The sequence below is a fragment of the Nerophis ophidion genome, linkage group LG13 (genome assembly GCF_033978795.1).
Source record: "Nerophis ophidion isolate RoL-2023_Sa linkage group LG13, RoL_Noph_v1.0, whole genome shotgun sequence".
In the NCBI taxonomy this organism is placed as follows: Eukaryota; Metazoa; Chordata; class Actinopteri; order Syngnathiformes; family Syngnathidae; genus Nerophis; species Nerophis ophidion.
Genome location: NC_084623.1, coordinates 18,595,746 through 18,620,691, shown reverse-complemented (window position 1 = coordinate 18,620,691; position 24,946 = coordinate 18,595,746).

The following is a 24,946-nucleotide window of genomic DNA, read 5'->3' as shown; positions in this document are numbered from 1 at the left end:
TTTAGTTTAAATTCTGGCCATTTTATTTTGAATTTGAGAAACATCAGAATCAAAATATCTGTCTTGATAAAAAATAATGCTCTTTTTGCTAAACATGGCCAAATAAACCATACAGTGCATTACACAGCACATTACTTTTCCCACATTTTGTTATGTTACAGCTTTATTCCAAATTGGAGAAAAAAACATTTTTGTCCTCAAAATTCTACACAAAAGACCCCATTATGACAAAGTGAAAAAACTTTTCACACATGTACATAAGTATTCATAGCCTTTGCTTAGTACTTTGTTGAAGCAGTCATTTTCAGATCCCTCCAGAGATGTTCAATCAGATTGTCATCAGGAGTCTGGTATGACAATTGCAGAAGTCATTCCTTTGATATCTTGGCTGTGTGCTTAGGGTCGTAGATCTGCTGAGAGACAAACTGTTTCCCCAGATTTCAGGAGTGCTCTGGAGCAGGTTTTCATCCAGGATGTCTTTTTACATTTCTGCATTCATCTTTCCCTCTATCCCGACTCGTCTCCCAGTTCCTGCCGCTGAAAAACATCCCCACAGCATGATGACGCCACCACCACGCTTCACTTTAGGGATGGTAGTGGCCTGGTGATAGCCTGGTTTCCTCCAAACATGATGCCTCATGTGTATTTTAAGTCCTGAAAATGGTCTGAGAGTCTTTCAGGTGAATTTTGGATTGCTGCAGAGATGGTTGTACTTCTGGAAGGTTCTTTCTCTACAGAGAAATACTGTAGGTCTGACAGAGTAACCATTGGGTTATTGGCCCTTGTCCCCCGATCGCTCGGTTTAGAATGCCGGCCAGCTCGAGGAAGAGTCCTTGTGGTTCCAAACTTACTCTATTTACAGATGATGGAAGCCACTGTGCTTATTAGGAATATATCCAAGACAGCTTCCTTTCCCCAGATTTTTGCCTGCAGACAATCCTGTCTCAGAGGTCTACAGACAATTCCTTCGACTTAATTTCTGGTTTGTGCTCTGCCATGCATTGACAAGAGTGGAAACTTTTTATATAGACAGGCCTGAATGTAGCTGAGATAGGCTCCAGCACCCCCCGTGACCCTAAAAGGGACACGCGGTATAAAATGGATGGGATGGAGATGTGTGCATTTCCACAATCATGTCCAACCAAATGAATTTACCACAGGTAAGCTGCAGGAACATCTCAAGGATGCTCAGTTGAAACAGGTTGTCACCAGAAAGGGCTGTAAATACTTATTAGGGCTGTGCATCTTTGGACACCACACAATTCTTGGGGGGAAATCTGAACATGTTGTTCAGAATTGATTCTCGATTATTCTCAAAATACTTTGTCCCCAAAATAAACAAACAGCTGTGATAAATGTATATATTACTTAAGAAAACTGGTTGTGTTGAACAAAATACTACCTAAACGTTGAATAAAGTCAAATACAAGCACCTTGCCTGAGTGACTGGACAGGACTGATAAAATTAAAAAAATGTGTGAATTGATTTTTTTGAATCAATTAAAAATTGTTGCAAAAAAGAATTGCGACTCAATCCAAAATAAAACATTTTTCCACTCCAAATACTTAACTGCAAAAGTTTGTTAAAAAAAAAACAAAAAAAAACTTTTTTACAATGTCATGGGGTATTGTGTGCAGAATTTTGAGGCCAAAACAGAATTCATTCCAATTGGAATAAGGCTGTAGCACAGGTATTGGCAACCCGCGGCTCTAGAGCCCTATATGGCTCTTTAGCGCCGCCCAAGTGGCTCCCTGGAGCTTTTTCAAAAACGTATGAAATTAAAAAAGATGGGGTAAAATATATATTTTTGTTTTAATATGGTTTCTGTAGGAGGTCAAACATGACACAAGCCTTCTCAATGGTTAAAAAGCCCACTTTTTAATATATCTGTGATTATGCTTCAGTGATGAAAGTATTTGGCGAGCTTATTTTGGTGGTCCTTGTAATCACCGTATTTGTGTGGACGGTGACAAAACACTTTGTTTACATGGATAACTTTCTCCAACGCTGCGACAGAAAGACATGTTTTGTGCCACTCCTTATTTGTCTCATTTTGTTCACCAAACGTTTTATGCTGTGCGTGAATGCACAAAGGCGAGCTCTGTTGATGTTATTGACCTGCGTGTAATGCTAATCAGGCACATTTGGTCACTGCATGCCTGCAAGCTAATCGATGCTATAATGCTAGTCAGGCTAGCAGTATGGACATATTGCATAATTATGCCTTGTTCGTAGGTATATTTGAGCTTAAATTCCTTAACCAATGACCTCTGTGTATTTATTTTATATTTGCATGCAATATTGACTGCCTTTCTGATAGTTTTTCGTCTGCCATGTTGTTCCAGACCACAGCAAACGTTACCCAGCTTGCCAAAGATTGTAATAAATCCCTCAGAAGAAGAAGACATCCTGCCATTTCCTTAAAATTGGACACAAGTTATGTCTGTACCGTTCTAAGACAGTCATTTCAAGGAGTTATCTCACCCTCTGAGAAGCTTCCGTTTTATTAATCTTTTCCCAATGTTGTAAAAATGTGTAGAACATATATTACATTCCAACATTCCCATAAACGAAGATTAATTTTGAGAGTATATGCCAATATAGCTGATATAGACACTTACATAATGTGTTGCCTTCATTATTGTCACGGCCCGGGAGCATTCCACTGCGCATTCATCCGTGCGCTGCACTGAGTGCACCTCCAAGCGCGTTCATGCGCCAGGGCCTGAAATCGATCAGCAATCTGCACACCTGCCGCTGATGAGCTCCCTGGGCTTTTTAAGCCAGTGCAGACCTGCGTTCCGGGCCAGAATGTAGTGACCATTTCCAGTACAGTAAACCAAATATCTCTAGTACCTCTATGCACACACTCCCTCTCTCTGTTTCTCCCGTGCCCCTTGTCATCTTCCAGTACACAACATTCCTCCGTTCCCGCATCACAAGCTGTGTGTCTCGTCTCGCCCTATTCCCTCTGGTTCCCTGGTTGCCTCTTGGATCTCGACCTCCCGCCTGGACACGGATTCTTGACGCCTCTCCCCTGCCCCTTGACCTCACGCCTGCCCCCGGACCTCTGAGCTTTCCTTGCCCCCTTGGACTCCCGCACCTCGCTCAACACTTCCGGTAACACTCATCAGATAATCGCTACACAGTCGCACGCCATACACATTTTTGGGATTAGTTTCACACTCCATACTTTTGTAAACATAATAAATAGAGCTAAAATTACGTCCCTGCATTCTGTGCCGTCTTCTTCCCCCTGTACCGTAACTATTGTAAGACTTGTTTAAGGCTTATAGGGGCGGTATAGCTCGGTTGGTAGAGCGTCCGTGCCAGTAACTTGAGGGTTCCAGGTTCGATTCCCGCTTTCCCCATCCTAGTCACTGCCGTTGTGTCCTTGGGCAAGACACTTTACCCACCTGCTCCCAGTGCCACCCACACTGGTATAAATGTAACTTAGATATTGGGTTTCACTATGTAAAGCGCTTTGAGTCACTAGAGAAAAGTGCTATATAAATATAATTCACTTTACTCAAATAATTTTTAAATGTAATGTAACTTAAAGGCCTACTGAAATGAGATGTTCTTATTTAAACGGGGATAGCAGGTCCATTCTATGTGTCATACTTGATCATTTCGCGATATTGCTTTTTTGCTGAAAGGATTTAGTAGAGAACATTGACGATAAAGTTCGCAACTTTTGGTGGTTAATAAAAAAGCCTTGCCTGTACTGGAAGTAGCAGACGATGTGCGCGTGACGTCACCTCCTAACAACCTCACATTGTTTATAATGTGAGCCTCCATCAGCAAGAGCTATTCGGACCGAGAAAAGGACAATTTCCCCATTAATTTGAGCGAGGATGAAAGATTCGTGGATGAGGAAATTTAGAGTGAAGGACTAGAAAAAAAAAAAATAAAATAAATAAAGTAAAAATAAAAGGCGATTGCATTAGGAGTGATTCAGATGTTTTTAGACACAATTACTAGGATAATTCCGGGAAATCCCTTATCTCTCTATCGTGTTGCTAGTTTTTAAGTAAGTTAAATAGTAGCTGATAGGCGGAGGGGTGTGTCCACAGGTGTGTTGACGTCAGTCTCTGAGGGAAGTCACGAAGCTGCAGCAGGACAGAAGCTCCGCTGATCTCCGGTAAGAGGCGACTTTTTACCACAATTTTCTCACCGAAACCTGCCGGTTGACAAGTGGTCGGGAACCATGTTCGCTTGACCTCTCTGATCCATAGTAAAGCTTAACCTCCGGGAATTTTAAACAAGGAAACACCGTGTATTTGTGTGGGAAGCTTTTTAGCTTCCCACCTCCATCTTTCTACTTTGACTTCTCCAATATTAATTGAACAAATTGCAAAAGATTCAGCATCACAGTTGTCCAAAATACTGTGTAATTGCGCGATGAAAAGAGATGACTTTTAGCCGTAAGTGGTGCTGGGTTAATATGTCCCCTCCAACCAATAACGTCACAAACACGCGTCGTCATTCCGCGACGTTTTCAACAGGAAACTCCGCGGGAAATTTAAAATTGTAGCTTAGTAAACTAAAAAGGCCGTATTGGCATGTGTTGCAATGTTAATATTTCATCATTGATGTATAAACTATCAGACTGCGTGGTCGGTAGTAGTGGGTTTCAGTAGGCCTTTAACTGTAATGTTTAAATGTAACTTAGATATTGGGTTTCACTATGTAAAGCGCTTTGAGTCACTGGAGAAAAGCGCTATATAAATATAAGTCACTTCAATTATAATTTTTTGCGGCTCCATTCTGATTTTATTTTTTTATTTTTGTATTTTTGGTTCAGTAGCATAAAAATATCTGAAAAAAGTGAAGCCCTGTAAATACTTTTCGGATACATGTTTGTGTTTCCTTTCACGCAGACACCTCTTGGAGGGAAAAGTGACACCTTCCCTGTATTTAATTTCACACATCTTAGCATTGGGAACATGTGAAACGCCAATTTATGCTGTGGGCCGTTTTGAGGAAACGCACCTTGAACAAGCGCAGACGATTCAGGACAAACACACTTTCTACTTTCTGCTGAGGAAATATGTGCCTTGCAGCATTTCTCAAAACAATCCCAGATGGCATGACAGGCGACCGAGAGGCACGTTGCCTTCACAATGATATGCATCCCATCCTCTTGCCAATCCCTTTGTTTGCTTTCCACTGCGCACGTCATCTGGCAGCCTCGCTCATTTAATTTAAAATAGATGGCATATGCCTGCAAAAAAAAAAAAAGAAAAAAAAAAAGTTGTAAATGAAACACTCACATCCAAGCTGCATATTAAACCACCGCCGGGGCTCCGGTTATTGTTGTGTAGAGGCAGGTAAAATAGTTCCATTTACGGTGGACAAAAGAGGATGTTGCCAAGTATCGCCCGTACTCTTGATGCGCGTCGGAAAAGATGGAGATAAAAATCGCTGAGTTGTCAGCTCGCCAGCTGCCATGACATATGAGGGAGGAGATGAGCATGAAAGTCTCATAAAGTAAAAATGCGGCCGTCGATCATCAGAGTGAGATGTGAGCGGAATCTTTCATGCAAGGTCACGGCGAAGCAAATGTGACATTAAAAACAGCTCAAGACGTTAATTCACTCTTTATCGTGCCATTTATATGCCACGGGAAGCTTACCTGACAGTATATGGCGTGTAATGCTTTGTGCAAAGGTCACCGGGAACTTTCTACCACACAATTACAAACTTTAGAATTAGTCGGTCAGACGTTTGGGTTTCTCGGCGTGCTGTCATTCTGGGCACACTAAAAGGCGGCGACAGAAGGTTCCTGTCTGACTGATGCCTTATTTGTTTTGATTGATTGATTGAGAAGTTTACTGACATTGTGTCATGATCCGTGGAAGAGTTTGGGAACAACAGCAACTCAGCCACGATGGGGTAGGCCACATAAACTGAAAGAGAGGGGTCAGCGGATGCTGAAGCGCATCGTGCAAAGACTTTCAGTTGCCACAGAGCTCCAAACTTCATGTGATCTTCCAATTAGCCCACGTACAGTAAGCAGAGAACTTCATGGAAAGGGTTTCCATGGCCGAGCAGCTGCATCTAAGCCATACATCACCAAGTCCAATTCAAAACGTTAGATGCAGTGGTGTAAAACACATGTCATTTAAAGCAGGTGGCCAAATACTTTCCGCAATATAGTGTATTGACCTTACAAAAGAGAAGTTTGGGATATTTCTCTTGTTGCCTTATTTGTATTTGAATGTTTTTTGTGCATCTCCTTCTTTGTCTCATTTTGTTCACCAAACGTTTTATGCTGTGCGTGAGTGCACAAAGGTGAGCTTTGTAGATGTTATTGACTTATGTGGAGAGCTAATCAGGCAAGCTAATTGATGCTAACTAGCAATTCAGGCTAGCAGTATGCAGATATTGCATCAGTATGCCTTGTTTGTAGTTTCTACCACACAATTACAAACATTTGGTGGGGGATTAGTCGGTCAAAAGTTTGGGTTTCTTGGCATGCTGTCTTTCTTGGCACTCTAAGAAGTGGCGACAGAAGGTTCCTTTCTGACTGATGCCTTATTTGTTTTGATTGATTGATCGAGAAGTTTGTTGACATCTTGTCATGATCCGTGGCCAGGTCATGATTTGTGGAAGAGTTTGGGAACAACAGCAACTCAGCTACGACGTGGTAGGCCACGTAAACTGACAGAGAGGGGTCAGCGGATGCTGGAGCACATAGTGCAAAGACATTCTGCACAGTCAGTAGCTCCGGAGCTCCAAACTTCATGTGACCTTCTAATTAGCCCACATACAGTACGCAGAGAGCTTCATGGAAAGGGTTTGCATGGCAGAGCAGCTCTATCTAAGCCATACATCACCAAGTCCAATGCAAACTGTTGGATGCAGTGGTGTAAAGCAGTGGTTCTCAAATGGGGGTACCGGTACCTTTGGGGGTACTTGAAGGTATGCCAAGGGGTATGTGAGATTTTTAAAATATGCTAAAAATAACAACAATTCAAAAATCCTTTATTTATTGAATGATACTTCAAGAATTATGAATGGGGCTTCACGGTGGAGGAGGGGTTAGTGCGTCTGCCTCACAATACGAAGGTCCTGCAGTCCTGGGTTCAAATCCAGGCTCGGGATCTTTCTGTGTGGAGTTTGCATGTTCTCCCCGTGAATGCGTGGGTTCCCTCCGGGTACTCCGGCTTCCTCCCACTTCCAAAGACATGCACCTGGGGATAGGTTGATTGGCAACACTAAATTGGCCCTAGTGTGTGAATGTGAGTGTGAATGTTGTCTGTCTATTTGTGTTGGCCCTGCGATGAGGTGGAGACTTGTCCAGGGTGTACCCCGCCTTCCGCCCGATTGTAACTGAGATAGGCGCCAGCGCCCCCCGTGACCCCGAAAGAGAATAAGCGGTAGAAAATGGATGGCTGGGAATTATGAATGTAAGTTAATAAACTGAAAAAAAAATAAAACATTGCAATATTCAGTGTTGAAAGCTAGATTTTTTGTGGACATGTTCCATAAATATTGATGTTAAAGATGTATTAATTGTGTAGAAATGTTTATAATTAAGTTCATCAATCCAGATGGATCTTTATTACAATCCCCAAAGAGGGCACTTTAAGTTGATGATTACTTCTACGTGTGGAAATCTTTATTTATAATTGAATCAAATGTTTATTTTTCAACAAGTTTTTAGTTATTTGTATATCTTTTTTTGCTCTAATTAGGGGGTACTTGAATCAAAAAAATGTTCACAGGGGGTACATCACTGAAAATAGGTTGAGAACCACTGGTGGCCGGATCATCTTTTGTTTAGTTATGCTCTGTTAGTTTTGGAGTCCCTTAGTTCTCCTGGTTTGTGCTCTCCTGGGTTTATTTTGGTCGCCATGGGGATTAATTGGGTTAATGGTTCCACACTCAGCTGCTGTCAACAACTAATCAGAGGCATTATTTAAGCCTGCTTTTGCCAGTCAGTCGTCCTGGCGCCATTGTTTGCTTCATGCCTTGCCACGAAAGTCTCGTTTGTGTCACGCCACAGTTCCCTGAATTTTGTTGGTCCCTAGTCCATGCTAAGTTTAGCTTTAGCGCCTTGTGTTTCTTTTTTGTTTGTACCACGTTGAGAGTTGAGAATCAAATCATGTTCTTACCTGCACGCTTTGTCCGGAATGGTTCGTCTGCATTTTGGGAGAGCAACTGACACATCTTAAATAATTGAAAATGGGGACAGCGTGGCGAAGTTGGGAGAGTGGCTGTGCCAGCAACCTGAGGGTTCCTGGTTCAAACACAACCTTCTACCATTCCTAGTCACGTCTGTTGTGTCCTTGAGCAAGACACTTCACCCTTGCTCCTGATGGGCCCTGGTTAGTGCCTTGCATGGCAGCTCCCGCCATCAGTGTGTGTGAATGGGTGAATGTGGAAATAACGCTTTGAGTTCCTTAAAAAAAAAAAGGTAGAAAAGCGCTACACAAGTACAAACCATTTACCATTTACCTTTCCATGTAATGCTTTAAAAAGGCAACTGGATGGCACAAAAAGCCAAATGGCTTGTTTCGGTTGTGGTTCATTAAATATTCGTCACATTTGATACATTCAATAATAGAAGATATAGAACCTGTAACTTGTACTTTCTGTTGGATGTTTATTTATTTCTATGTTTAGGAGCTACTGTGACAGTACATTTTTAGTCTACTTTGTACCGGCGTTATCCTTTCCATCCTTACACTTTCCACCCTTTGCAACTGACCTACTGTGTGGAACAATTTCCCTCGTGGATCAACAAAGTTTGTTGAAGTCTAAGTCTAAGTAAGCAGCTACTCAGGTTGATTTTTAATAAAATTCTTGTAAGAAAAGCTATCACGGAGATTTTACAACACCGGATGACTCGAGTTGAAGTAAAATATGAATTTAATTAAATAAATGTCACCACGGCTGTTTTATTGCAATTGCTCTGCATAATTTAATGGCACCTAGTCTGTTATCCACTCTAAATTATCAATACTTAAGGAAACTTTATTTGAATAAATCAAGGTGTTTTTTTTTTTTATATATTATCTCAGTGATTACTTCAAACTGATCTCATACAACCATTTGGTGAAGCATTCATTTCTTTTATTGTCTATTTCATAATCATTTAGTTTCATCAACTTTAATTACAAAAAACACTGTTTTGCGGCGCTTAAAGGGGAATTGCACTCCTTTTTAAATTGGTCAAATCTGGGGATTGTTGACGTATTCGTTTAATCTGGAGTCAGAAGCTGCGATGAGGTGGCGACTTGTCCAGGGTGTACCCCGCCTTCCGCCCGATTGTAGCTGAGATAGGCGCCAGCGCCCCCCGCGATCCCAAAAGGGAATAAGCGGTAGAAAATGGATGGATGGATGGAGTCAGAAGATGTTTAAAAAGGACACGAGGCATGAACTCAAAATCATTAGTATGTATTCCCTAATGCAGTGGTTCTCAAATGGGGGTACGCGTATCCCTGGGGGTACTTGAAGGTATGCCAAGGGGTACGTGATATTTTTTTTTAAATATTCTAAAAAGAGCATAAAAAAACCTTTACAAATATATTTATTGAATAATACTTCAACAAAATATGAATGTAAATTCACAAACTGTGAAAAGAAATGCAACAATGCAATATTCAGTGTTGACAGCTAGATTCTTTTGTGGACATGTTCCATAAAAATTGATGTTAAAGATTTATTTTTTTGTGAAGAAATGTTTGGATCGAAGTTGATGAATCCGGATGGATCTCTATTACAATCCCCAAAGAGGGCACTTTAAGTTGATGATTACTTCTATGTGTAGAAATATTTATTTATAATTAAATCACTTGTTTATTTTTCAACAAGTTTTTAGTTACTTTTATATCTTTTTTTTCAAATAGTTCAAGAAACACCACTACAAATGAGCAATATTTTTGCACTGTTAATAAATCAGAAACTGATGACAAAGTACTGTATTTTACTTCTTTATCTCTTTTGTTCAACCAAAAATGCTTTGCTCCTTTTAGGGCAGGGGTCTCACACTCAATTTACCTGGGGGCCACTGGCCGCAAGATAACATTTCTTAAAATATATATTTTTAAATGTCTTTTTTTAAATTTTCAACACAAAATAAAATCAAAATATAAATGAACAAAATGAGGATTAAGAAATGTGAGGCAATGCAAATTAAATAAATAAAAAAAAAACAAATAACTGTTTGAATTGGTCCAGGTTTTCGAGTAATGATATTACTGACGGACAGCCAGGCGCGTTAGAAAACCTTCGTCTCCATGGCAACGTCTCTGTCGCTTCCTATTTGCCGCTTTTCCACTAACGCGGGGGTAGGCAACCCACAACATTAAAAGAGCCATTTCGGACCAAAATAACAAAAATCGTCTTTGTCAGGAGCAAATGGGAGGGAGGGGTTTCACTGCTTGCATCACGCAAATGACGTCAACGTTCGGACCCTCGAGATCCACATACCACACACCGTGATTGGTAGATCCCTACAGCTCCGCAAACAAACGCTGTCAAGTGCCATTCATACAAAACTTGCGGGCCACACTATCATTAAACTTTCATAATAAGGTGGGGGCCGCAAAATAACGTCTCACGGGCCGCAATTGGCCTGCGGGCCGCGTGTCTGAGTCCCCTGTATTAGTGGGTACTTGAATTAAAAAAACTTTCACAGGGGGTACATCACTGAAAAAAGGTTGAGAATCACTGCCCTATTGGATACAATTCTAAAACAGTGCTATCTGTCCCTAAGTAGCATTCAACGCGGCGACTTACACAAGGTTGTCCCTTCCCCTCGCGCTCTTACAATACTTATCACAATGTATGAATATGCAATGAGGTGTCTGCTTCCAGGCTTGGAATCTTTCTCTGCCTTCTCCTTCCTGGACTCCGACTTCATGTCTGGTGTTGTCCTTCAGACCTCGGCAAAGAAGCCACGTCAACAGTGGCAAGAATGTGGGTGAGAAGAGTGAATGTGCGTAGGACTAGAGATGTCCGATAATATCGGGCTGCCGATATTATCGTCCGTAAATGATTTAAAATGTAATATTGGAAATTATCGGTGAATTTTGCTGTACGGAGTAGTACACGGACGTAGGGAGAAGTGCCGGCCCAATCACATAATATGTACGGCTTTTCACACACACATGTGAATGCAAGGCATACTTGATGGCCGTATAAACAAATTTAACACAGTTACAAATATGCGCCACACAGTGAACCCACACCAAACAAGAATGACAAACACATTTTGGGAGAACATCCGCACCGTAACACAACATAAACACAACAGAACAAAAACCCAGAATCCCTTATATATATATATATATATATATATATATATATATCTTTATATATATATATATATATATATATACATACATACATGTATATGTATGTATGTATGTATATATATATATATATATTATATATATATATATATATATATGTATGTATGTATGTATGTATGTATGTATATATATATATATATATGTATGTATGTATATATGTATATATATATATATATATATATATACATATATATATATTAGGGCTGCGAATCTTTGGGTGTCCCACGATTCGATTCAATATCTATTCTTGGGGTCACGATTCAATAATATATCGATTTTTTTCGATTCGATTCGACTCTCGATTCAAAAACGATATTTTTCCGATTCAAAACGATTCTGTATTCTTTCGATACATAGGATTTCAGCAGGATCTACCCCAGTCTGCTGACATGCAAGCGGAGTAGTAGATTTTTTTTAAAAAGCTTTTTTAATTGTAAAGGACAATGTTTTATCAACTGATTGCAATAATGTAAATTTGTTTTAACTATTAAAGGAACCAAAATATATGACTTATTTTATCTTTGTGAAAATATTGGACACAGTGTGTTGTCAAGCTTATGAGATGCGATGCAAGTGTAAGCCACTGTGACACTATTGTTCTTTATTTTTCATTTGTATAAATGTCTAATGATAATGTCAATGAGGGATTTTTAATCACTGCTATGCTGAAATTATAACTAATATTGATATGGTTGTTGATAATATTCATTTTTGTTTCACTACTTTTGGTTTGTTCTGTGTCATGTTTGTGTCTTCTCAATTGCTCTGTTAATTGCAGTTCTGAGTGTTGCTGGGTCAGGTTTGGTTTTGGAATTGGATTGCATTGTTATGGTATTGCTGTGTAGTGGTTTGTTGGATTGATAAAAAAAATATATAATAAATAAAAAATAAAATAAAATAAAAAAATTGATTTTTCTAAAAATGAGAATCGATTCTGAATCGCACAACTTATTCGAATAGATTTTTCCCACATCCCATATATATATATATATATTATATATACATTATTTTTTAACCTTTATTTACCCAGGAAAGTCCCATTGAGATTAAGAAACTCTTTTTCAAGGGAGTCCTACATATGGCCCCATTTGTCGCTGTTTACCTGACACATGAAACGTGACATATTGGGGGCGGTGTACTAGCCACTGTAGCCGACAGATGGTAGTAGCTTGTTGAATATTTAAAAATGTGGTTTGTGGCAATTCCAAATAGGACAACAGAGTCCACTTTCCATCATTTTCAGCATAGTGCATTGCTAAATGATCAACCCCTCCACCCAGGACTGGGGCCATAGGAACCCCTTCCCTACTGAAAATAGCAACTAAAAAGAAAAGTCATTCAGTATCTTTATATGTCAAATTAATGTCTCCTTATTATCTTAATAAATCGATATTTTGGATATAGCTCTTGTGTTGGATGTCATTAAATTACGCCGGTGTTCTTTTGGTTTTTGCCTCAGGGTCAGTCCCCCTGTTGCGAAGGGCCGGCCCCAGGAAGTCTTAATACACAAGCAAGTCATTACCTGACCTTGGTCGGTCTCAGTGTGAGCATCTGGAGGAATGTCGTTCACGCTGAATGCAAATGAAAGTGAAAGGAAGAAAATAAGCTACCTGGAACACTAAGTCTCTGTGCTCTACCATCTCTTTAGCATGCAGCTCACTCCTAAGCTGTGCTCTGATATCACTCTTCTCTTCTCATAAAGGACTTTTTGCTCCATAAAAGGATGCGAACAGGAACATTAGAAGTTTCCATCTATTTTTTTTTTCCAGTAGTTTCCTCTATACTTTTGAATATTTTAAATGCGTGCACTAAATGTGCATGTCTCACATAACAGAAATATTACATTCAAATGGCTCCAATCCGATTTGTAAAATAGTGGTGCTTTGATTTTACCCTCCATGAAAGAACAGTGGAGGAACGATAATATGAAGGCTTTTAAGCCTTTTATGAAGAGGTAAAAACATTTTAAAGCCAGAGGGGACTTGGGTAATTTTATTCACATCAGCGCTGTGTGCCTGGAAAGTTCTCAGTCATCCAGCGTCTTATTTCAAAATTACGTTTGAATTGGAGCAAAAAAATGCACTGGACGAAAACTCTCTGATGAAAAATCAGTTTTTCTATGCATATTATTTTATTTTATATGCAAACATCTGGCTTTCTAACAACTGAAGGCATGCATTAAATGTAAATTATATGCAGTAATACAACCACTCATCCATCCATCCATCCATCTTCTTCCGCTTATCCGAGGTCGGGTCACGGGGGCAGCAGCCTAAGCAGGGAAGCCCAGACTTTCCTCTCCCCAGCCACTTCGTCCAGCTCTTCCCGGGGGATCCTGAGGCGTTCCCAGGCCAGCCAGGAGACATAGTCTTCCCAAAGTGTCCTGGGTCTTCCCCGTGGCCTCCTACCGGTCGGATGTGCCCTAAACACCTCCCTAGGAAGGCGTTCTGTTGGCATTCTGACCAGATGCCTGAGCCACCTCATCCGGCTCCTCCTTTGAGCTCCTCCTGGATGACAGAACTTCTCAGCCTATCTCTAAGGGAGAGCCCCGCCACCCGGCGGAGGAAACTCATTTTGGCCGCTTGTACCAGTGATCTTGTCCTTTCGGTCATAACCCAAAGCTCATGACCATAGGTGAGGATGGGAAAGTAGACCGACTGGTAAATTGAGAGCTTTGCCTTCCGGCTCAGGTCCTTCTTCACCACAACGGATCGATACAGTGTCCGCATTACTGAAGACGCCGCACCGATCTGCCATTGAGATCGGTGGTATTCTGGTTGAATTTTTGACATCGCAAGGACAAAGATAAGACCTTTTGGAGGAAAGTTCTGTGGTCAGATGAAACAAAAATGTAGCCTTTTGGCCACAATACCCAGCAATATGTTTGAGGAGAAAAGGTGAGGCCCTTAATCCCAGGAACACTATTCTTACCATCGAGCATGGTGGTGGTAGTATTATGCTCTGGGCCTGTTTTGTTGCCAATGGAACAGATGCTTTACACAGAGTAAATGGGACAATGAAAAAGGAGGATTACCTCCAAATTCTTCAGGACAACCTAAAATAATCAGCCCGGAGGTTAGGTCTTGGGCACAGTTGGGTGTTCCAACAGGACAATGACCCCAAACACACGTCAAAAGTTGTAAAGGAATGGCTAAATCAGGCTAGAATTAAGGTTTTAGAATGGCCTTCCCAAAGTGGACAATGCTGAAGAAACAAGTCCATGTCAGAAAATCAATACATTTGGCTGAACTGTACCAATTTGGTCAAGAGGAGTGGTCAAAAATTCAACCAGAAGCTTGCCAGAAGCTTGTGGATGGCTACCAAAACCGCCTTATTGCAGTAAAACTTGCCAAGGGACATGTAATCTAATATTTTCATTGCTGTATTGGTCACATTTTCAGTAGACCCATAATAAATTCATAAAAGGACCAAACTTCATGAATGTTTTTTGTGACCAAGTATGTGCTCCAATCACTCTACCACAAACAAATAAGAGTTGTAGAAATGATTGGAAACTCAAGACAGCCATGACATTATGTTCTATACAAGCGTATGTCAAATTTTGACCACAAACTTGGATTAAGGAGTGGACTCAGATGCAGAGACGAGGTTCTTAGTAAAGCTTTTATTTTGAAAAACTCTTAAACCTCCAGAGCCAGAGTAATAGGATTCTATGAATAAACAAAAACGGTCAACGGAAAAAGTTCCAAAAGGGGATCAACCGAAAATCACTCCTAAAAAAGGAGGAAAACACCAACAAAAAGACGAACTATGATTAGTGCCGTATCTGCTACGAAAAATGTACATAAAACGCTCCAACAGAAGGAAGAACAAAAATGACTATAAACATTTTTACTCTAATAAGGGTAAACAAAAATCACTCAAAAACTTTGAGGAAGAAAAGAATATAGAAAAAATCTAAACTCACCACTTCAGATGAACAAAGGCTAGCTTACAAAAGTCGCTCTGAGTAGGAGAAAAAAGTCAAATTCAAAATTACAGCGTAGGAATTTTTGTTCCAAGGGAGTAAACGTGGAAACAGGCAAGACATGGGCATAGACATGGACATGAACGCTAGACTGACACGAAAGCTTGAGACGATCGGGCACGGAAAAGGGGAGGCATGAGCTTATATGGAACATGAGGGTAATGGGATACAGGTGAAGACAATCAAGGGTCAGGGATGACGTCAGACTGTTGACACAAGAGGAAGGGCCCGTGATCTGAAACAAGAGGAGTTGCTTTTCAAAATAAAACATGCCAATCACAAGACAGAAAAAACCAAGACAGGCTGTATGTCGTCATCTCTCAAAAATGATTGTGAACGATCGGCAAAATTCCAAAAAAAAGTGCAGTTCCCCTTTAAAGGCCTACTGAAATGATTTTCTTATTTAAACGGGGATAGCAGGTCCATTCTATGTGTCATACTTGATCATTTCGCGATATTACCATATTTTTGCTGAAAGGATTTAGTAGATAACATCGACGATAAAGTTCGCAACTTTTGGTCGCTAACAGAAAAGCCCTGCCTGTACCGGAAGTCGCAGACGATGACGTCACCCGTTGATGGCTCCTCACATCCTCACATTGTTTTTAATGGGAGCCTCCAACAAAAAGAGCAATTCGGACTGAGAAAACGACAATTTCCCGATTAATTTGAGCGAGGATGAAAGATTCGTGTTTGAGGATATTGATAACGATGGACTAGAAAAAAAAAAAAATCAAGTTAAAAAAAAACGCGATTGAATTGGGACAGATTCAGATGTTTTTAGACACAATTACTAGGATCATTCTGGGAAATCCCTTATCTTTCTATTGTGTTGCTAGTGTTTTAGTTCAGTTGAAGCATTTAAGTCTCACCTTAAAACTAATTTGTATACTCTAGCCTTTAAATAGACCTCCTTTTTAGACCAGTTGATCTGCCGCTTCTTTTTTTTCCCTGCTCTGCCCCCCCCCCCTTGTGGGGGGGTCCGGTCTGATGGCCATGGATGAAGTACTGGCTGTTCAGAGTCGGGACCGAGGATGGACCGCTTGTCGGGACCCAGGATTGACCGCTCGCCTGTGTATCGGGTGGGGACACCTCTACGATGCTGATCCGACTCCGCTTGCGGTGGTTTCCTGTGGACTGGACTCTCGCTGGTGTCTTGGATCCGCTTTGAACTGAACTCTCGCGGTTGTGTTGGAGCCACTATGGATTGAATTTTCACAGTATCATGTTAAACCCGCTCAACATCCAATGCTTTCGGTCCCCTGGGGGGGGGGGGGGGGGGGGGTTGCCCATATATGAGGTCCTCTCCAAGGTTCTCATAGTCATCATTGTCACTGGCGTCCCACTGGGTGTGAGTTCTCCTTGCCCACTGGGGGTGAGTTTTTCCTTGCCCTTTTGGGGTCATAGTGGTTTGTACAGTCCTTTGAGACATTTGTGATTTAGGGGTATATAAATAAACATTGATTGATTGATTGATAGTGAGTTTAACAGTACCTGATAGTCGGAAGGGTGTATCCACGGGTGTGTTGATGCCAGTGTCTGATAGAAGTCGACGGCAGCTGTACGGACGGCACAAGCTCAGCTGATCTCCTGTAAGTGGTGACTTTTTACCACAATTTTCTCACCGAAAACTGCTGGTCGACATGTGGTCGGGATCCATGTTCGCTTGACCACTCTGATCCATTATAAAGTTTCACATCCGGGGAATTTTAAACAAGGAATCACCGTGTGTTTGTGTGGCTAAAGGCTAAAGCTTCCCAACTCCATCTTTCTACTTTGACTTCTCCATTATTAATTGAACAAATTGCAAAAGATTCAGCAACACAGATGTCCAAAATACTGTGTAATTATGCGGTTAAAGCAGACGACTTTTAGCTGTGTGTGTGCGCAGCGCTAATATTTCCAAACAGTCCGTGACGTTACGTGACGTTTTCAAGAAAAAAGTCCAGGGAAATTTAAAATTGCAATTTAGAAAACTAAAAAGGCCGTATTGGCATGTGTTGCAATGTTAATATTTCATCATTGATTTATAAACTATCCGACTGCGTGGTCGGTAGTAGTGGGTTTCAGTAGGCCTTTAAGCCAATAGGAGAATAGGTAAGCACAGTAAGATTCATGGAGGGGTGTTGACAATGCCATCACAAATTTTTCAATTCCGTCGGCAAGCCTTTGCGGCCCCGCGGCCCTCTGAATAGAACACAGCTCTCTCGGGCGACAACACGGACGGCGCTTTCATGTGAGCTTTCGCACCCGAATGGTAGGAACACTGCGGGACACAACTCTGTCACGGCTGGTGTTGCTTCAAGGGTGTCGAGTCTGAAGTTGAGAGGATGAGTAGTTCTTGAGAAAGGCACCCAAGCAAAATGCACCGTGTTGTCTTTTGTAGCTATTTCCTTGCCATGACTTTTTAAGCCCGCCCCCCCACACCTTTTTCAGCGCTCAAAGATGCATTATAGCAGTGCAAATTCTATACTCCAACTGGAGCCGCTGGTGAATGGCAGCGAACTCGGAAAGAAACGTTCCCTCCGAGAAGCCACTCTTACTTTTAGCCTATTCATCACAGGCTCTGTATTATGTCTAATGTGCGCTCTCAGGGAGTGCTCGAGTCTTTACATTTATGGGCGAATCAAAGGCAGCGTGCTTTTATTGTTACAGGAACCAATAAGGATTTACACTTAATATTATGATTTGAAGTCAGCCTTGGCTGCAGTTAACAACAAGATGAAAAAAAAAAAAAAAACGACTCATTCCGCAGCAAAGAGAAGGAAGTCGCCTAGCAAGATACTGAACCAAATATCAGAAGATTATCATAAAAAGGGAGCAAATATGCATGGGAAGTACAGTTGCGAAGTAATGATTATAATGCGGCATTAAGTTGGATTACTGGATGGATTTGGCATAATGCGGCCTCATTAAAAGGCTTATCTCCACTCTTTAGGGTAGGGGTGTCTAACGTACCAAACAAAGAAAAAGTAGAGAAGTTTCTTCAAGGAGTTATATGTAGAAATGTGGCCAGAAATGGCACTGCAATCTTACCATAATTATGCGGTCCACTCCCACTCTCCATGACTGAGGTTGCCAGATTGGCAGCCGAATCGGAATCCTGCTCCAAAGAACTTCAAATGGCAATGAACGAGTCCTACGTTGTAGGTTTCTTTTGTTTATATTTCATGCAAGATGGTTTACTACAGGAGTATCAAACAAAAGGCCTACGAACAGGTTTTATCCGGCCCGCGGGATGAGTTTGCTAAGTATAAAAATGAAAGAAAAAAACGCAGTTCTGAATGTGTCCACTAGATGTCGCAATAGCAATTATTTGTGTCTTTGTAGACGATGCTACATACCGTATTTCCTTGAATTGCCGCCGGGGCTCTAATTAATTTAAAACCTCTTCTCACTCCTGCGCTTACCAAAGGCATGCGGTAAAAGTAAGCATGCGCTAATTATTTTAAAACCTCTTCTCACTCTGGCACTTACCAAAGGTATGCAGTAAAAGTTTAAGTGTGATGTAAGCTTGGACCTTAAATCCTACTAAATAGCTCTTAATCTTCTTCCCTTTATGCGATTTCAAATTACCTGTATTGAAATCAGCCTCCTCCATTTTGAAAATGATGACAGGTGAACTGTCTCTCGTGACGTCACGAGTTTGACCAGGCGGTAATACTAAGCATGTGCTAATTATTTAGGGAAGCGAGTTTGACCCGGCAGTGATTCAAAGCAGGCGCATACTATATGCCCTGCGGCAATTAAAGGAAATACGGTGTGTAAAAAAAAAAAATGAACCACCTGATGTTAGTGCACCAGTCGAGGAAAATGAGCGAACTACATAAATAACATCCCGTAATTTGATTTTGAAATTATTTTTGCATTTTGATAGATTGAAAAGGATCACCAACGAGTTGACTGGTGAACATTATCACGTAATTTCTACAGAAAGTAAAAACAACGACAAATAAAGATAGAATAGTTTCAACCGCAACATGTAGGTGTAAAAGAAACCCCTCCAATATTATGATTTGTATAATTTCAGAATGTGCTTGTTTTATTTTTAAACAAAGAAAACAATCTGAAGTTGTCTTTATTTTTAAGTTATCAGGCCGTGAGTTTACCAGTCTGGTCCACTTGGGAGTAGATTTTAGTCCATGAGGCCACCAATCTAAAATTAATTCGACACCCCTGTGTGGGGGGTGGGGTGGCCTGCAGACCTGCAGCGAAGCATGGTGTGTCAGGACCAGAGTGTTTGTCTGATTACCTGTCGCTCTGTTAAAGGCAGCAGTCGGGAAGGAGGGGGAGTTGTTGTTGATGGTGGTTGGTGAAGCACGAGGGGGAGCGAGAGCAAGACAAGACAACTCTGAAGGAAAACCAGTCATGTGCTCGATCGAGGTAAAAAACAATTGCTGAAAAGCACACAACGACTTTGCACGATCTAACACGATTATTGTAAAATAAACATTATTGTTAACTAAAAGCATTCTTACCTTAGCTAAAGCTAATTATTACTAAAAACTCATCGACCGTAATAAAAACGATCCTAAATTTTTGTTTAGTACGGTAGCATCGCTAACCCAACAAGGGACCCCTTCCAGTAGCTCCACCCACTCAGCTGATGACTTTATGCAATTCTTTAGTAAGAAAATTGAAGTCATTAGAAAGGAGATTAAAGACAATGCGTCCCAGCTACAACGGGGTTCTATTAACACTGACACGATTGTATATACGGCGGATACTGCCCTCCAAAATAGTTTCTCTCGTTTTGAGGAAATAACATTAGAGGAATTGTTACAACGTGTAAATGGAATAAAACAAACGACATGTTTACTTGACCCTCTTCCTGGGAAACTGATCAAGGAGCTCTTTGTATTATTAGGTCCATCAGTGCTAAATATTATAAACTTATCACTTTCCTCGGGCACTGTTCCCCTAGCATTCAAAAAAGCGGTTATTCATCCTCTTCTTAAAAGACCTAACCTCGATCCTGACCTCATGGTAAACTACCTTCCCTTTATTTCAAAAATCCTCGAAAAAATTGTTGCAAAGCAGTTAAATGAACACTTAGCGTCTAACAATCTATGTGAAACCTTTCAATCCGGTTTCAGGGCAAATCACTCAACGGAGACAGCCCTCGCAAAAATGACTAATGATCTATTGCTAACGATGGATTCTGATGCGTCATCTATGTTGCTGCTCCTCGATCTTAGCGCTGCTTTCGATACTGTCGATCATAATATTTTATTAGAACGTATCAAAACACGAATTGGTATGTCAGACTTAGCCCTGTCTTGGTTTAACTCCTATCTTACTGATAGGATGCAGTGTGTCTCCCATAACAATGTGACCTCGGACTACGTTAAGGTAACGTGTGGAGTTCCCCAGGGTTCGGTCCTTGGCCCTGCACTCTTCAGCATCTACATGCTGCCGCTAGGTGACATCATACGCAAATACGGTGTTAGCTTTCACTGTTATGCTGATGACACCCAACTCTACATGCCCCTAAAGCTGACCAACATGCCGGATTGTAGTCAGCTGGAGGCGTGTCTTAATGAACTTAAACAATGGATGTCCGCTAACTTTTTGCAACTCAACGCCCAAAAAACGGAAATGCTGATTATCGGTCCTGCTAGACACCGAACTCTATTTAATAATACAACTCTAACATTTGACAACCAAACAATTAAACAAGGCGACACGGTAAAGAATCTGGGTATTATCTTCGACCCAACTCTCTCCTTTGAGGCACACATTAAAAGCGTTACTAAAACGGCCTTCTTTCATCACCGCAATATCGCTAAAATTCGCTCCATTCTGTCCACTAAAGACGCTGAGATCATTATCCATGCGTTTGTTACGTCTCGCCTCGACTACTGTAACGTATTATTTTCGGGTCTCCCCATGTCTAGCATTAAAAGATTACAGTTGGTACAAAATGCGGCTGCTAGACTTTTGACAAGAACAAGAAAGTTTGATCACATTACGCCTGTACTGGCTCACCTGCACTGGCCTCCTGTGCACTTAAGATGTGACTTTAAGGTTTTACTACTTACGTATAAAATACTACACGGTCTAGCTCCATCCTATCTTGCCGATTGTATTGTACCATAAGTCCCGGCAAGAAATCTGCGTTCAAAGGACTCCGGCTTATTAGTGATCCCCAAAGCCCAAAAAAAGTCTGCGGGCTGTAGAGCTTTTTCATTTCGGGCTCCAGTACTCTGGAATGCCCTCCCGGTAACAGTTCGAGATGCTACCTCAGTAGAAGCATTTAAGTCTCACCTTAAAACTCATTTGTATACTCTAGCCTTTAAATAGACTCCCTTTTTAGACCAGTTGATCTGCCGTTTCTTTTCTTTTTCTTCTATGTCCCACTCTCCTTTGTGGAGGGAGTCCGGTCCGATCCGGTGGCCATGTACTGCTCGCCTGTGTATCGGCTGGGGACATCTCTGCGCTGCTGATCAGCCTCCGCTTGGGATGTTTTCCTGCTGGCTCCGCTGTGAACGGGACTCTCGCTGCTGTGTTGGATCCGCTTTGGACTGGACTCTCGCGACTGTGTTGGATCCATCTTTCACAGTATCATGTTTTCATATGTTCTCATAGTCATCAGTATCATCAGTATCACAGTATCATGTTCTCATAGTCATCATTGTCACCGACGTCCCACTGGGTCAACATTGTCACCGATGTCCCACTGGGTGTGAGTTTTCCTTGCCCTTATGTGGGCCTACCGAGGATGTCGTAGTGGTTTGTGCAGCCCTTTGAGACACTAGTGATTTAGGGCTATATAAGTAAACATTGATTGATTGATTGATTGAACTCTGAAAAGGAGTGGTGATGTCGGTGACTGGTGGTCCAAAGAACCCGGAGGAGCAAGACCTCCACACCCTCCTTTAAGGACTACGTTAGGGAAAGGATTCATATGGCCCTGTTCCTTGGTCGATCTCGTATAGGAGGTTAATAATTTTTCAATGCAGTCCGCTGAAAATAATGGAATGCGCCACGCTACATAGCAACTGAGAGAATGGTCAACGTTAGAATTGAAACAAAACACATTTTTAAATATTAACCATTCTACTACCATCTCGCGGTTAAAGTGAATAGTGCCTCCCCCGATTTGTCACGTTTCTTGTGTCAGGCCAGCTGAATCCCCTTCCTACTTTGGATGTGCCTTTTACTGTATGTACCAGTGTCTCACATCCAAAGCTTTGGATGGACAGAACCAGCTCAGTGGCCTTGTGGTTAGAGTGTTCGCCCTGAGATCGGTAGGTCGTGAGCTCAAACCCCAGCCGAGTCATACCAAAGACTATAAAAATGGGACCCATTACCTCATTACGCATTACCCTCCCTCACTCAGCATCAAAGGGTAGAATTGGCGGTTACTACTGCTGCTCACTGCTCCCCTCACCTCCCAGTTTGTGGAACAAGGGGATGGGTCAAATGCAGAGGGTAATTTCACCACACTGTGTGTGTGTGACTATCAGTGGTGCTTTAACATTATTAGAGCACGGCATGATGACTGCTCAACACACATTTGGAATAAGTCTCTTACTTGAAGTTTTATTAGACACTTCCGACATCCTGAATATCATCCGGAGGAAACAAGTTCTTGTTGGCTCCCATTTAGCATCATAAAAACGGCACAGAAATGACCAACTAGGCAGCGCAGACTTTGCAGGTGGTGATACTTTCCCTCAAAAGGCATCAAGGGGAGTGCACCATTACAGCACAGAATGTAGTTCAGTTTGTAGATAATTCAGTAGGATGAAATATAAAAAAAGAAATGGGTTTTCAGAGATCATATTCAGCCATCTAGAAAGGCTAAAATCATTTCATATTTATGCACCACCTCTGTACCGCGGGGGATTTATATTAGCATACTAAACCGTGAAGGTATGAGGGTACCAACATTTCTTTTTTTTAAATAAAGCCGAGAAACCAATTTCTCCATCTACATTCAAACTCTGTGTGCACGTTTGTGTGTGTAGTGACCAGCCAGGAAATAAAAGACAGAAAAAGTAAATATAAATTACATGAATAGTCTATATTTATGGAACGATATTCACATCATATGCATCTGCATAGGCTCTTATGTGTGACTCGTATAAAATATAGCTTTAGTTGAAAAAATACACACCTGTGGTAAAGGTATGGGAAGGAAAGGAGCTGAAAAGGTTACGTGTACAGGAGGCGGAGATGGCACATACAGGGGGGATGTTGTTTAAACTGTATTTATTTTTATATATATAAAAATAATAAATGAAGTGTGTTTATTATTCCAATATGTGTATTGTGTGCGACTATGTGTAGGATTTAAATGAGTGTTACCGGGAGTGTTGAACGAGAGGTGCGGAAGTCCAAGGGGGGTGACAAGACAAGCGGAGGTCCGTGAGCAGGCATCAAGTCGGGGGCTATAGCGAGGCGTCGAAGGTCCGTGTCCAGGCAGGAGGTCGAGATCCAAGAAGCAGTCAGGGAAGCAGAGGGAACAAGGGGAGAGACTAGGCACACATCTCGTCCTACAATTGACAACTAAAGAGTTGATTAAAATTGGGGGACAGCAGAGGCATGGTGGGTGCCTCAACCAGGCCTGCCCAGTCCCCCCAAACCATGCCTAGCCAACAACCAGGCCTCAAACTCCACCCACAAAACGTTGCAGGCTGCAGACCAGTCAAGCAACCCGCCTATGGAGTAAGTCGAGACTAAAAGGCAACGGGGACCGAGGGTCCCAGCCGGGCAGCCCCATTCCGCTGGACGCCAGGGCTACCCCACCACCGTGCTGCCGACCACCATCAGTGCTTCACACCCACAGTCATAGACCATGCTGAGGGTGGAAACCGCCTAGATCTCAGCTAGTAGCAGGGACCCCAAACCAGACACAGCATCCCCACATCCAGATCAACACTGTTCCCCGCCAATGCCACACCAGACACGTGCACACATACAGGCCCACCCTCCCGATTTTCCCGGAGACTCCCAAATTTCAATGTCCCTCCTGAAAATCTCCCGGGGCAACTATTCTCACAAATTTCTCCCGATGTTCACCCGGACAACAATATTGGGGGTGTTAAGAAACTGTCTTTAGGTCACGTCCGCTTTTTCTCCATACAAACAGCGTGCCGGCCTCAGCATCAATTTGATACAATGGGTTTCAGTTCATATCCTGTTTATGGTAAAGTCTGTTATTTTGACTTACACTTTATGAACTTACTCTGAGATGCCGTGTGTTTACATGCACACAGGTAATCCGATTGCACAGTACTGTGGGATTATTTATTGAATGTTAATGTGCAGGCTGGTTTGTCAAGAACTTGATTTGCATGTGTGATTTATGCATTTAATATGATTATTTAAGAATGTGCACACATGGAATTTGAGTATGAAACCTAAGAAGCCTTTAGTGCTAATTTAGGTAATTTACTGCAGGCATAATTGCCAACCCTTGCGATTTTTCCAAGAGACTCCCAAAGTTCAATGTCCCTCCCGAAAATCTCCCGGGGCAACCATTCGCCCGAATTTCTCCCGATTTCCACACGGACAACAATAATGGGGGCGTTATGGCACTGCCTTTAGCGTCCTCTACCACCTTTCGTCACGTCCGCTTTCACAAAATATATGCGGCTTTTACACACACGTGAGTGAATGCAA